This window comes from Protopterus annectens, chromosome 5.part0 (assembly GCF_019279795.1).
Source record: "Protopterus annectens isolate FY-2018-M chromosome 5.part0, PAN1.0, whole genome shotgun sequence".
Taxonomy (NCBI): domain Eukaryota; kingdom Metazoa; phylum Chordata; order Ceratodontiformes; family Protopteridae; genus Protopterus; species Protopterus annectens.
In genome coordinates this window covers 355180404-355195898 of record NC_056735.1, presented here as the reverse complement: position 1 = coordinate 355195898, position 15495 = coordinate 355180404, and the positions used below count along the sequence as shown (strand labels likewise).

The window sequence follows — 15495 nt, the reverse complement described above, 5'->3', positions numbered from 1 at the left end:
AAGCCAATACCCAGAGGTCAAAATCAAATGTTGTACCTTGTGTTAATGATGTGAAGACTTTAACCATTACGCCAAACCAGGGTTGCCAGATTTCTAAAGGGACAAGGTTCTTCACACTAAGTGAAGACTAAAAAAAGAAGCTTTTTCATGTGGAAGAGCAGGGAAGTAGCCTGCTGTTCCACATTGAACAGAAGTGGCTCTGCTTTGTGATACATGATTGGCTTGTATGCTGGTATACGAGCCAATCAAAAATCACAAAACGGAGTCTGTTTCGCCAGGATTTTAACAGGCAGTGTGGGACTCGAGATTGGGCTGCTGATCTCAGGACAGTCCGGCTCAAATAGGGATGTCTGGCAACCCTGCACCAAGCCCACCTGCAGATAATCATGTGCAGGTAAATACAGATTTTGTAAATGAACTTGAAGGCCTTCGTTTCATACTTAATCAGAACACTAGCTCTTAGTTCATGTAGATCTGTGTGCATAAAGAATTAAGTGCTCATCTCATAATCTTTTCATGTATGCTTGCCCCACCCACAATTCTGTAATGCACTGCTTTGACCTGCCTCTCTAATCTTTCCCTTTGTAAAATATTTGGTGCACTGGACAGGTATGGATTGCGTTTGACAGTGTGGAAGAATTTTCACCCTGGGGTGAGACTGTATTGCTGTATTTGCATCTGTCGTCCCCTGTTTTTTTCTTTTTCATTCAGAAGAAGAAATCTTGTGTTTCCATTTCTTTCTTTCATTCTTTGGCTTTTTCTATTAGCCATGTATTCATGGGCTTTCCTCCCCCATTTACAGGAATGGGTTTCATCAACAAGTGCTTGCGTGGAAAGTAAATTTCACCAGCTGATAGGTACCTAGGACTTAATGTCCCTTGGTGTCACTCAGCTTACAGGAGTGCCCTGTTTATAGAAAATTCAGTTACAACATCAAGAGATGTCACATAAAAGCTTTACAGAATGATGTAATATTGCAGAATCACCAAAGGTTGGAACAAAGAGGGTTGTTTCCAATATTTCTAAGCCTGCCTTGCATCTTCAGATGGTCAGCCAATAGTTCTCAGATAGAATCTCGTAGTGAAAAACATTCAAAATATACATATTCCTCAGCTGTAAAAGTGGAAGAGTTTAGAAAGCTTTGAGAGCAGAAGTGGGTGTCAGAATTCAAATTTTCCATCCCATTGTTAGTAGAGCCAGTCATGACTGTAGTCAAAGCGGCTTTGCATCTTACTGATTCTGTTTCTGTTCTAGGTTAAATCACTGCCAAGGCTTTCCCCTCTGTCATCCTCTCTCTCTCTCATTAGGTGAATGCTGACACCTCATGAGACTGATTATTATTGATTGATTGATGCCAGTAAATGATTGCAGGATCAGTCCTAGAGTCAGAACCTAATTGATTCCCACTGTCATTGCTTTCCAGGCAGTGGCCACTGTGACACTTGCCCAATAGGTGACAAAGCTGCTGGTATCAGTTCAACAGGTGTCAGCCCCTCCAGCATCTATTGTCTACTTCTCAGGCAGCTGTTTATCCAGTGCCTGTTTTGTCAATGTCTCTTGGACAGGCATGTCTTGCTGCATTAGACATAAAGGTATGGCCCCCTCTTCCATAATATGTTAGGTGTTGCCCTAACTTTCTTGACACTGCAATATTTCTCATTTCCAGGTTTGACCCCACTGTTATGTTACAGACATGGGACTCTAATTTTCTAGCCGGCAGGCCCAGTTTTCTGCTTGTTTTCTTCCTTCATGGTTTACTTGGGTATCTTCATGTCAGCTATGTCTGCCAGCTTCCACATTAACATTTTCCTTTTCTTATTTGGCATGGCACCTTCTCCTCCTGTATCTCTAGAACATCCCAAAAGATCTTCTGACATTCAGTCTCTGGTTCTCCTGTGACCAGAAAGCCTAAAATGTATGTAACCAAAACTAAGCATTTAGTTTCACCCTTTAATTTGGAGTCACTTTATGAGAACATGGATGAGAAGGAGTGGATGGCTGCTCATCCATCGTCTCCTGAACACTGTAGCTTTGTGGAAATACTAAAACTTAAGTAAAGGGGTTTGTCATTGGGTATGATCTCTCTCTCCACTTGAAAAGACTTCATCAGTCTTGTAGAACTGCAGAACAATCCCTGTAGGTTGGTTCCGTCTTTGGTAGATACATTCTGTGACATTTTGAATTATGCTTGGGAACAACAACTTGCCATGGCACCATTTCCAAGACAGTGGACTATATATTTTCTCTCCTTCCAAAGAGTTGTTCCTTGTGGACAGAAATCCATACATCCATCCTCAACCCCTTTTTCCATTTTGCGCTTGGTGTTGGGGTGTCACCTCAGCAGTGACAATCATCTCGAGCCAAGGTTTACACCACTGTGTGGCTATCCCTGCCACTGTAGTTCATTTGTATCACTCACTCACACACACATTCTCACCTACAGCCAATTTAGAGTGTCCAATCCACCTACTGCAGATCTTTGGAATGTGGGAGGGAACTGGAGCACCCAGAGCAAACCCACATGAATGAAAAGAGGATATGCAGACTCCGCAGGGAAGGCACCCCAGAAGAAAATCGAACTGGATGAGACAACAACACTAACTGTTGCACCACTGTGGCACCCTTGTGGACAGGAAATCCTAGTTCTAATATAACTGTCCCTGCAGTGACCTTCAGAGTAACCATACTCATGTGTCACTAGAAATTAATAAATTAATTATTATGGTGTCCAGGGCTCTAGGCAGGTTTAGAAAGCATGTGTTCATGTCTTTTACAGTTAACCTATATTTCACTAATTATTATGGAGTCCAGGGCTCTAGGCAGGTTTAGAAAGCATGTGTTCATGTCTTTTACACTTAACCTATATTTCACTGAGAGAAATGTCACTGAAACTTCAGTGGGACAAAACAAACCAACTGAAGTTTGAACAAGATGAAAACAGCAATAAAATGTCTTCACTTTCACATATGTGGGAAAGGTGATGTTCATCGTGTTTCACTGTTGCAGTCATTACACTTGGGTTATCCTGCTGGCAGGCTACCCGCAGTCGGCCAGAATTCCAAAGTCTTGGTCCGGCGTTGGCTGCTGTCGCTTCTTCCCTGACATCAGTGCGCCAGGGGTATATAAGATGCAGCCGATGCCATTTTCTTCAGTCTTTCTTGCCGTGCGGTGCCCGAAGCAAAAGCAGTTCGCAAGTGCCGGTTGGCCGACTCCTGAGATTTTTGAAATCGAATTTCAGAACCGAAGTTTTCAATAAAGCTAAGTACCCCGTTGGGGAAAATTTTTCTTGCTCCAGACCGATGTCAGTAAAAGTTAACAATTGTATTTCTTGTGGGAAGCAAATACCTCATAAGGACTTTCATTCTTACTGTATTCCTTGCCTAGGCCCTGACCTTGACGTTACTAGTTGTCAGTTTTGTGCTAGATTCAACAAACGCACTATTAAGCATCGATTTGATTTTGCATTGCATTACTTTGGCCGTAGGTTTAACTACATAATGCCGTCGGAACAACCGACGACCGGAATTCATAAAAAACGCAAAGACAAGGAAAAGGACAGGCATCCGAGGTCCAAAACCGATGACGAAGCCTCTTCTAGGCCAGTCGCCGGTGCTCAGTGAGGTGCTTTCGCAGCCCCTGACACCCGTTACCTCAGAGCCACAGGCTGCCTCTAACTCTCACGTGGAGACATCTAGGCCTCTGGAAACTCAAGGTATTGGGCCTACGGAGACTATTCCCTCAGATGGGTCCAGAGCCGCTGAGCAGGCATCGGCTTCTGAGGGTGTTTTCAGACCTACACAGCTTACTATCAAGTCAACTACAGCAGCAAATGCAAAGTCTAAAACATTACAGACAAAGAAACAAGTACAGCATTCTCCTGGACAGTCATCCATGCCTAAGAAACAGATGCCCAAAATGGCCGAAGACCTAATTACTTTGATCAGGGGTTCCCATCCCCCTCCTGATAAAAGGCCTAGGCAGGATACAGACTATGAATCCTCTGACCAGGTTTCTATTTCCTCTGATTCCTCTTCAAACCAGGGATACTGTCTTCCTCCCTATGAGGATTCTGATGCTGAAGAGTCTATCCCTCCAGCCTCTCCTCCTGAGGATTATTCTTTTGGGGAAACTTTGCACACCATGAGGGAGCATTTCCATTGGGAAATCCAGGATTATTCAGAATCAAAGAAAAGGCTCAGGCCCCTTGCCATACCCCCTGTGTTAGATATTGTTGATGATGTTTTTTCTGAATCTAGTTTGTCTCCTGATTCTTTACCCCCAGCACCAGTCAAGCCAGATAGGTACTATAGCGTCCCAGACTCTCATAAATTTCTTTATAAAAACCCTGCTGCTGACCCAGAAACAATTTCTCAGGGTCCCAAAGGGGTAAAGACTTCCACTGCAAAAAACCCAGTCCCTTCTGACAGGGATTCTAGAGCACTGGATAGATGGGGGAAGAAAGTTTACACTTCTGCAACGTTAGCAGTTAGGGCTTTGAACTGCCAGTTTCACAGGCTGAAATACCAACAATACTTAATGTCTTTGTTCAAACAAAAATTGTTTGCAAACTCAGAATGTCCTGACAATAAGGAAATGCAGGATTTATTGCATGCATCTGAACAAGTGGGAAAACATACTCTGCAATGTGGTTTTGATTCATTAGAGGCTTCTTGTAGAGCCGCAGTTACAGGATTCTGTCATTCGAAGGCATGCTTGGTTAAAAGAACAAGGTTTACCTGATCATGTTAAAGCCAAATTATTGGATGCTCCTTTACAGCATAATACTTTGTTTGGTGTTAAGGCAGAAGAGGTATTAAAGAAAATGGAGGATAAGGCAAAATCAATGCAGACAGTAAAGGATTTCTTACAGGTACAGCCACCTAGATTTAGCAGAAATTGGCCTTCTAAAAATTGGTCCTTTCCAGTGTCGGACAGGCCTCAAAGAGGCAGATACAGACCCCCAAGAGGCAGATCTCAGCCACAAGGCTCTTACAGACCTAGACAATGGGGTGCTTCAACCCCCAAAGGAGGAGAAGACAAGTCACAACCTTATAGGAAACAGTCCCAATGACTTCCCTTTTCAAAAGCCAAGCACTTACCTGTTGGCAGCACCCTTAGGGGTAAAGCTAGCACTTTTCTCACAAAATTGGCACATTATCACCCAGGACAAATGAGTACTGAATATTGTCTCTCAGGGCTACAGGTTCCACTTTCATACCCTACCAAGGTCAAAAGGAATGCCAGACCTGCCACAAAATCAATGGGCAGAGGCACAAAAACAGATTACAGCTCTCATGGACATGAGAGCTATTCAAAAAGTACCACAGCAAGAACAAGAACAAGGATTTTACTCAAGACTTTTCTTGGTTCCCAGAAAGGACAAAGCCTGGAGACTCATACTGGATCTGTCTATTCTAAATACTTTCTTGGATGTTCCGAAATTCAAAATGTTGACACTACAGCAACTTCTACCCATGCTGGGCAAGATGGCTTGGCTTGTTACTTTGGACCTCAAAGAGGCATACCTGCATGTCCCAATCAGACAAAATTACAGAAGATACCTCAGATTCATAGCTGGCATAATGCATTACCAATTCTCTGCACTGCCCTTTGGGTTATCTACTGCGCCCAGGGTCTTCACAAAATGCCTGGCACCAGTGATTGCATTTTGCAGACAAAAAGGAATTCAAATATATCCCTATTTGGACGACTGCCTAATTCAAGCAGAGAGCAAGGACATTCTACTAAAGCAGCTGGCGTTTGTAAAAAGATTACTAGTTGGCCTAGGGTACACAGTAAACGAAAAGAAGTCAAAACTAGTGCCCTCTCAAGAGATAATATTCCTGGGTGCAAGCTTAAATACAACTGCCCAGATGGCTTATCTCATGCCAGACAAGCAAAGACAACTGACTCATTACTTTCAAATGATGGCAACAAAAACCCAGCTACCTGCAAGGAAAATTCTGCAGGCTTTGGGGTTCATGGCATCCTGCACCCTACTAATTCCATATGCAAGACTGCATATGAGGAAGTTACAATGGTATCTAAAAAGTGTTTGGACTCAACATTGCCACAGCCTGGAAGCAATAATAACTCTTATTCCCTGCCTGAAACAGGAGTTTCGATGGTGGGCACTGGCATGTCGCCACAACAAGGGACAGCCTTTCACTTTACCCACAGCCAGGCAAACACTAACAACAGATGCATCGGATTATGCTTGAGGGGCGCACATGGCAGGAAAATGTATTCAGGGCAAGTGGTCCGCAGACCAAATGCATCTTCACATCAATCAAAAAGAGATGCTAGCTGTACAGAATGCCCTGACAGCTTTCAAGGACCTACTGCATCCAGGACAACTATTGCTAAAGATGGACAACACCACAGTTATGTGGTACATAAACAAGCAAGGGGGCACGCACTCATACCCCCTTTGCAGACAAGCTATGAGTTTGTGGAACACAGCACTTGACCTATCAAGTTCATCTGCAAGCACAATTCCTGCCAGGAAAGAAAAATACTCTGGCAGATGATCTAAGCAGAAAACTCATGGATCCTCACGAGTGGAAACTAAATCCACAGGTCTTCAGCATGATAACAAAGAAATGGGGATGTCCGGGCATAGATCTTTTTGCTTCCCCTCTCAACTGCCAACTAAAGAAATTCTGCACAAGGACTTACCACCTACAAGCATGGAAAGTGGATGCCCTCTCATTCAGCTGGAGAACCCTAAAAGTTTATGCCTTCTCACCGCTGCCTCTCCTTTCCAAGGTGCTCCTAAAAGTCAGACAAGAGAGGCCAAAAATGATCCTGATTGCCCCAGACTGGCCACGCCAGCACTGGTACCCAATCTTAAAGAACTTGGCTCAAGGCCCAGCCTGGACTTTACCTCAACTTCTGACTCAACAAAACAATCAGATCCTGCACAGTCAACTCAGAACCTTAAATCTGGCTGCATGGCAAATAACGTAGCCTCTCAGACCACACCTCTCTCTAAAACTGTTATGGATGTCATTCTGGAGGCCAGGAGGCCCAGCACCAGGAAATCTTATGCAGACAAATGGAAGAGATTCTGCGCCTGGAACCAGGCACAAGGCTTTGACCCACTTGTACCAAATATTCCTCAGATTTTACAATACCTAACTGAGATGTTGGACAAAGGCCTATCCTTTTCATCAATTAAGATCCATGCCTCTGCTATTTCAGCTCATTATAACACGGAACCTCATATTTCCTCTCATCCATTACTAAAGCAGTACCTCAGAGGGGCTAAAAACATAAGACCCCCCCCCCCCCCCGGAGAGCACCGATACCTACTTGGGATCTTAACTTTGTCTTGGAAAAACTCACTTTACCTCCCTTTGAACCAGCCAATACAGTTGATATAAAATTTTTATCATGGAAAACTGCTGTGCTCCTAGCAATAACTTCAGCATGAAGAGTCTCAGAGTTACAGGCACTAATGGCAGTGGAACCTTTTAACATTTATCATCAAGACAGGGTTTCTCTAAGGACAAACCCAACATTTATGCCAAAGATGGTATCCAGTGTGGCTCTTAACCAAACCATTCATTTGCCAACATTCTATCCAAATCCCCAGAATAAAGGGGAGAGACTTTTGCACACTTTGGACATACACAGGCAGTTACGCTTCTACTTGGACAAAACAAAAGCTTTCAGAAAAACTGAGCAACTGTTTGTAGCATATGCTGCAGGATCGCAAAGAAAGGCTATCTCAAAGCAGACTATTTCAAAGTGGATAGGACAGTTTATTCGCTTTTGCTATGCACAACATGGAAAGCCAGTGCCTAACAACATTAGACCACACTCTACTAGGGCTGCAGCCATTTCAGCAGCCTTCCTCAGAGGAGTACCAACCAAGGACATTTTGGAAGCTGCAACTTGGAGTTCAGTGCACACCTTTACCAAGCATTACCACTTGCCTCTTTACTCTAAATCCAGAGCAGGCTTCGCCACTGCAGTTCTGCAGGGCCTCATAGCCACTCCTAATCCTATTTAGACCCAGCCACCCTACCTCAGCTTTGGGATTCTACCCAAGTGTAATTGACTGCAACAGTGAAACACGATGAACATAGTACAGTTGTGTACCTACCATAAATGTAGATGTTCGAGTGTATTCACTGTTGCAGTCCAGGTTACCCACCCTCCATCCCCACTTTATTTGCTGGGACTTATCTATACCTTTCTATCCTCTACAACCTATGTGGTGTATTTTCTTGTAACTGAAGATATTGTTTATATTTTTCTGTGTGTTTTTATTAGCAATATGTATTGCCTACCTATTTGGGGGCACCTGACATCTGGGGCAAGAAAAACTGAAGAAAATGGCGTTGGCTGCATCTCATGTACCCCTGGCGCACTGACGTCAGGGAAGAAGTGACAGCAGCCGACACCGGACCAAGACTTTGGAATTCTGGCCGACTGCGGGTAGCCTGCCAGCAGGATAATCTAAGTGTAATGACTGCAACTGTGAATACACTCGAACATCTACATTTATGGTAGGTACACAACTGTACTTTCTTCTCCAAGTCCTTTACATTTGTATACTAACAGTATAATTGAGCAACCATGATGCAAAAAGGACATCTTTGAAACTTTGAATCACTGCTGTTGCACAAATAGAAACCACACTGGCAGTGTTTTCAATAAAAAAGTGACTGGGAGTTGTAATATAGGGAGCAGAAATAGATGAGTTTAAACTTGTCTACTTTAGAGTTCCTCAAATGTAGAGCAACAATGTTCTGCTTTATCTTTGGGGATACTAGATTCAACTGGAAACTCGAGTGGATATTTTACTTTGGATTCTCCTATACCTTTCTCTTTGCCTATACTCTGATATCAATCCCTGAAAGGGAAGGCAGTCTCTAACCGCAGTCGAAATGTCTTCTTTGCCTGTTCCCATTCTATTACCTTTCCCTCTCTAGTTATTTGCTTCCAAAACCTTGGTTCCTTTGCCAGTTTTCTTCAGTAAATTCCAACCTCCTCTTACCTGTTCTCTGTACACATAATTGCAGTCATCCCTGTCTGCAGAATCTCCTTTCTCCATTCTTGTGTTGGCTTAGTCCTTAGAATATCTTTTGCTATGTTATGAATAGTTAGTCTCCTTAAGGATCTGCATCCAAAATCCCACTCTCTCTTCTTATTTCTTGAATCCCTCCCTACTTCATCGTCACCCCGTTCCACTTTGAATTATAGCTTTCTGCTTGTATTATATGTAAGAGCTTTAACTGTTTAGCTATAAAGTATCCCTTCAAATCAGGTAATCCTAAATTACCTTGTTCTATTGTAAGGATCAGCTTATCCCTCTTGACCTTTGCCCTCTTTCCCTCTCAGATAAAACATTTCAGCTCTTTATTAATGAAAATCCACAACTTTGCCACTGGTTGATAAAGTATGCCTGACCTGTGTATGAAACTAAAGGGATTAAAAAGATTTCTCAGTTTTTGTTTTATCTTTTGTTGAGTCTCTTTCCACATATCCTTAGGTGCAATAACATAATCCTTTTTAACCCATACTCATAACTACTTAATTTTACTGTCACCATAAATATGGGTATTGCTGAACCAACTCATGTGTGGGTACATGGTTTGCAGATATCGCCTTTGTTTTTATCTTCATTTATTTTATACCTAGAAAAGACTTGAAAATATCTAAGAATGTTCCACAACACTGGGATGTCCTTTTCTGGTTATATCAATTTCAAAATAACATCATCTGCAAATATAGCCGACTTTAAATTAATTACCATACCAGTTATATCTTTGAATTTCTGAGTCTCTTATTTTCTTTGCCAATGGCTATAAATAAAATGGAAATAATGAAGGGGAGAGAGGACTCCCTTGCCTGGTCGTTCTGTTCAGACACAACTTATCTGAGAGGAACCCTCTCGCTTTCATTTTTGCCTCCAATCCTTCGAATATTCTCCTAATTAATCTTATTATTGTAACGGGGCATGCAAATGTTTCCATTGACTTAGTCATAAAATCCCAGCTTACTCTGTCGAATGCTTTCTCTGCATCAAGACACAACAACAACCTAACAACAACCCAACAATAGTGGTATTGTTTTACATTGTGCTTCCCTCAGGATCATCACTGTTCTATTAAAGTTGTCAAATGTTTACCTTCTCTCTGTAAAAAACACATTGATCCATATATATATATATATATATAAATTTTAACAAAAACTTTGCCATTCTTTTAACTGTTATAGACGCAAACACTTTGCAGTCATGGTTTAAAATTGAAATGTGCCTGTATGAACCTAGATCATATGAGTCTTTACTGTCTTTAGGTATTGCAGCCACCATAACTTTCTTTCAGGATGTTGGTGCTTCCCCTCCTTCTAAAATACTGTTAAACAAATCCTTCCAGATCTTTATCAGTGTCTTCCTTTCAAGCTTCCACTGGAATACTCCCCGGGATTCATGAAGCTCGGCGCAAGGACGGTTTTAGCCTTGTGCCGAGCGTCCTCCTCACAGATGGTGCAGCAGCACCATATGAATATTTATGAGGGCGCGCTGCCGCACCCTCGACGCACACAGGAAATGTGTGCGAGTGCAGGGGGAGTGTTTAAGTGCTCTAAGGAGGCTTAAACATGCCCCCACAGTTGCACAACCTACAATGCTTACTATTAGAGCCCGCCTCTAATAGTAAGCAATTAATTCAGTGTCCGTGGATACTGAAATGTATGCTAAGCATACAAGAGTGTCCACAAACACTGAAATAAAATCAAAGTAGTAAACACACAAGCACGTAGTGGAATGTTGAGTCCCGTCCCTAGAACTATCACAATTAGATTCCCCGTGTCCCTATTTTACATTTGTATTGCTTCATTATTGAAAGTGTAACCGAAGCGCAGCGTGTTTGTGCGTCGTTGGCCTCCGCTTAGCGTAGCTTACACATCAAAATCATCCAAATAGAAAATAACATGCGGAATCAATGTTAACGTCAATAATGTAGTGGTTAGAGCATCTGCCTAACGAACAGGCATGCACGGTTTGAATCCCACTGTAGCACATATCATTTTCCATGTGGAATGTGTATATGAACATATTTATACATCCTTTTGCTGTATAACCTACATAATAACATGTAAATGTGAACTGGAGTACTGCATGAAATGTGTAACTACTGTCATTCAATCAAAGTGGTAGTGTCATAATGAATAAGGCACCAGTAAGCAGGTGTAAGCACAAATAAGCAGTAGTAAACATATATAAGTACCAGTAAGCAAGTCTAAGTGCGTTTGCGTGGGTGTAAGCAGTGCCCACACACATTAAGCTTAGTAGAAGCTAACCAAATTTAACAAACTGTAATTGGAAGATAGCACAGCCTACCATCACGCAAACACTCACACACCCGCTCACAAATGTTTAAAAGTGCTTTAATCACTCTGTATCCAATGGCCCTTGTTCTGGTAGCAACAAAATAAATGGCCTCTGCAAAGGCAAACCCAGGACACTGCACATCACAGCCAATGTGTTTTACCACTGAGCCATGGCAGATATACATAAATCTGATGTTATCACAAGCATATCGTCCAGCACAGTCATGCAACAGCATAGGAAATGTATATAATTATGCAGAAATTGCTAGGCGGTGTGGACTTCCGACCATTACACAAGCAAGGGCAGGTATGTTCAAGGACCAAATGGTGGGAGAGCCTGATGATACATGGGTTGGGACAACATATGTGCAGGGTCCCTAATGCTGGGTTGAGGGCAATGTGTGGAGGTGTGTCATGGCTGTGATAGCAACCTGAGAATGGATGGTTTGCGTGTATGTCGAACTTGGGTGGGGTGAAGGAACCATGGGTATGAAATTATGGATCCAAGCGTGTCAGGGTTGGATGGCCTGGTTCTAATTGGACCACCTCGTGGAGGTCAGCGAGTTCGTTATAAGTATATATGCATACACACATGCATACATGTATATGTCAAAGTACATTCCCTGTAACACATGCATTCCTTTTGCAGACATAAATAACATGAAAGTGCCCCTACAAACCTCGACAGTAGATATAATAATAGGTTGTGCATAAGAGGGAAGGGACGAATCTGCAAAAATGCAGAAGTGTGTACTTTGTCCGAAGTCAGTGCTGTTATCAAAAAATAAATTGTGAGGACTTTCTCACTATGAAATACTGGAATCATTCCTGTGAGCTGCCTGCTACGGCAATGCCAATCACTAAACCGGTCCTATTTGTAATATAATGTTAAACTCGTACATTACTAGCTCTCATGTGTAATGTGTGCGTTACCACATAGTCATAGTTATTAATTTATTGTAGTGTCTTATTAACAGGAGTAATGATGTAATGAAGTATTGAGTCTAATCTTGAAATAAAGACATGTGTGTCCCAGGTGGGACAACCCAAAAATTGTGAATAGTGTCCTATTGGTCACTCATTTCACCACTGTGTGTGTGCGTAGATATACACAGATATACAACTATGATAGGAAACAGCACACAAGAATGACATATGTTCACAGGCTATGCCAATGGAAGTGAGGGGCCCAAGCAAGAAACATGTAACACGTAGCATGACCTCCACCCCCCCACCCCCATCCGGACAGAGGAAACATACACACAAACCCACAAACAATGTAAATATTCCACTGCTCCCCAGACCACAGGCAGGATACAACCGGGGGGGGGTACAGAGTGCACCCGTGAAATCTAATCTTGGAACACAGACAGGAGCATCCCTTGCGGGATGCCCCAAAAATTGACATATAACCAAAGGAAGCTGATACGATGACCATTCTGGCCGGGGTGTGTACATACCCGGAATACAAGGGTGGGAAAGCTGATGACCCATGGGTCGAGACAACGTACGACATGGGTCCCGTGAAGTGGAGAGTGGGCAGTGTGTAGTGTTGTGTTCAGACCCGACCTGCACCCAGAGGAAGGATGGGTGCTGTAGAGGAGGTGTGGGTGGGGAAACTATAGGTAGCTAGTTATGAGTCTAGGTGTACAGGTGTTGGCTGATGTGGGCCTATACGGACAGCCCCAAGGATGTGAGCAAAAGTGTTCATTGGGCAGAGGCATCGCCCAACGAGCAGCCGCACCCACTACGAGTCCCACTGCAGCAAAGTCTCATTTACATGGCAAAGAACGGAATAACCAGATGTAGATGTTTATATATATATATATATATATATATATATATATATGTAGAGGAATGTGTGTATATCTACCCATAGCTACATGGAGATATACATCTCCCTCTCCGTAGTACAAATGTATACCTACAGAGACAGAATACATATACATACCCACATATAGATATATACATACGCAGACAACCATACACCCATATGTTGATAGATATACATAGACAGCAGTATATAAATATATACATACATGCATACATATACGGATATATCTGTATATAGTAATGTAGATATATATATATATATATATATATATATATATATGTGTGTGTGTGTGTGTGTGTGTGTAAATATACACATGTAAATAAATAGGATGTGATACAGCAGTTATGAGTTACATATGTTCACAGGCCATGCAAATGGGCTTGAGGGGTCCAATCAACAAACGTGTAACACGTAGCATCAACTACCCCCATCTAGACAGGTGAAACATACAAACACATGATACAAGTAAACACACCACTGCTTCCCAGACCACAGGCAGGATACTACCAGTGGGAGAGACCTGCCAAGTCTAATCTTGAAAAAAAGTCATCAATGTCCCTTGTGGGAGACCCCAAAAATTAATGATCATCGGAGTCAGTCCCTGTAATGATTCATCCAACCTGGCTGTATACGTACACGGACCAGTAGGTTGTGCAAGCCTAATGACCCATGGGTCGACACAACGTACGACATGGGTCCTGACACGTGGAGAGTGGGCAGTGTGTAGTAGTGTGGTTAGACGCCACCTGCACCCACAGTAAGGATGAGTGCTGTAGAGGAGAGGCAGGTGGGGGAACTATGGGTATGCAATTATGGGCCTAGGCATGCAGGTGTTGGCTGGCGCAGTTGTATTAGGACCACCCCGGGGATGTAAGTAATATTGCAAAATGAGCAGAGCCTACGCCCATACCTCTCAACCCCTAAGAGCAAAACCACTGGACAAAACATAAACCTTTGGGGAAACAAATAGGGGCAGAAAGCACATATTCCACTTACAACCTTAGAAAGCTGATAGAATAACAGGTTATGCATTAGCATGACTCGGCTGAAGGATTTGGGGTCCTAAACCCAATTACCTGTCTGTATTTAATGGTGTCAGTTCCCAGATATTTGCCAGACAGGTGCATATTGTAAGAGGAAAACACCAATAGTATGAAGCAAACTCTGGACAGGCCGCGTATTCTGTACAATCGACAGGCATGCTTATGCCTAATGGGCAGCCATTCCCGATATGTGTCCCACCGCAGCACAGTCCAGTTTACATGACTAAGTACGGTATAACCATATGTGTCATTGCATAACCCACTGCACAACACCTATGAACACATGGTCGCAACACCCCACTGTAGGCATGTAAGCCAATGTAATAGGCATCAGAAGGTATTATTGTAGTCCTCACCCCAACTCAGGGGTGTGAGTTTCTGACGCAAACACCAAATGCAGTGCATATGCACAGCTGTTGTAGACAACATGGCCAGCTGTGGACCTTCCCTGCAGCCATCCTGCACATCCCTGGATAATGTAATCTCCCTAATAACACCCCCCCTTTGTGCCCCATGCACACCATGTACCTATCAGCCCCTGTTCCATTTCTGTTAATGTCTATGGGTACACGTAGGTGACACCTTCTTCCCCCACTAAATTACCAGTATCTGGAACCCCAACCCACATGTAGTATCACAGCTGTCCCACAGACACATGTAACTAACACATGAAGGAACACCACAAGCACACCTGGAGCAGCACAGGCTCACCACCTTGTACCCCCCACCTCACACTCTATACCACTACATCAACTAGTGATACTGACACCTCTTGTCCTGCCTCGCATACAAATCCCAACATCTGACATACCTTTCCTATTGCTCCCCATCCAGTTATACCTATGGGCTACTATACAGTTACAATGTCTTCCCCACTACATGCCTGCCTACTCCCTAGCTATTCGCCTCTACTGTACCACACAGGTATGGAATAACCACACCTACCCTGAATACCTACATGTAACCTACCCAGACCTGTGAAACTGGAATCCAACCTCACCTTAAACTGACCTATGTCAACAGTCATACCTGACATGTAAACCTGACCTAAGCATGGATAATACCAACGGTTCAATGTAAACTAAGCATGATTAATGGAGGACGTAGCTATGTTATGTCTGTTGCCCTCTATGAATGTGAACACCCCAGTATTAATTGGGATACGTGGCTGGGGTCAATTTAGAGCTATACACCCCTGGCCACTGCTGACAATGGACAAGCATACAATCCGACTGTCCCAGTTGACAGATGTGAACAAAATGCACGCCATTG

General features: G+C 43.0%; 1 protein-coding gene across 4 annotated transcripts in view; it reads left to right on the top strand.

Annotated features, from left to right (window-relative positions):
- Positions 1–15495, top strand: part of LOC122802629 — a 1172105-nt gene that overhangs the window by 358419 nt on the left and 798191 nt on the right. The window lies entirely within an intron of this gene.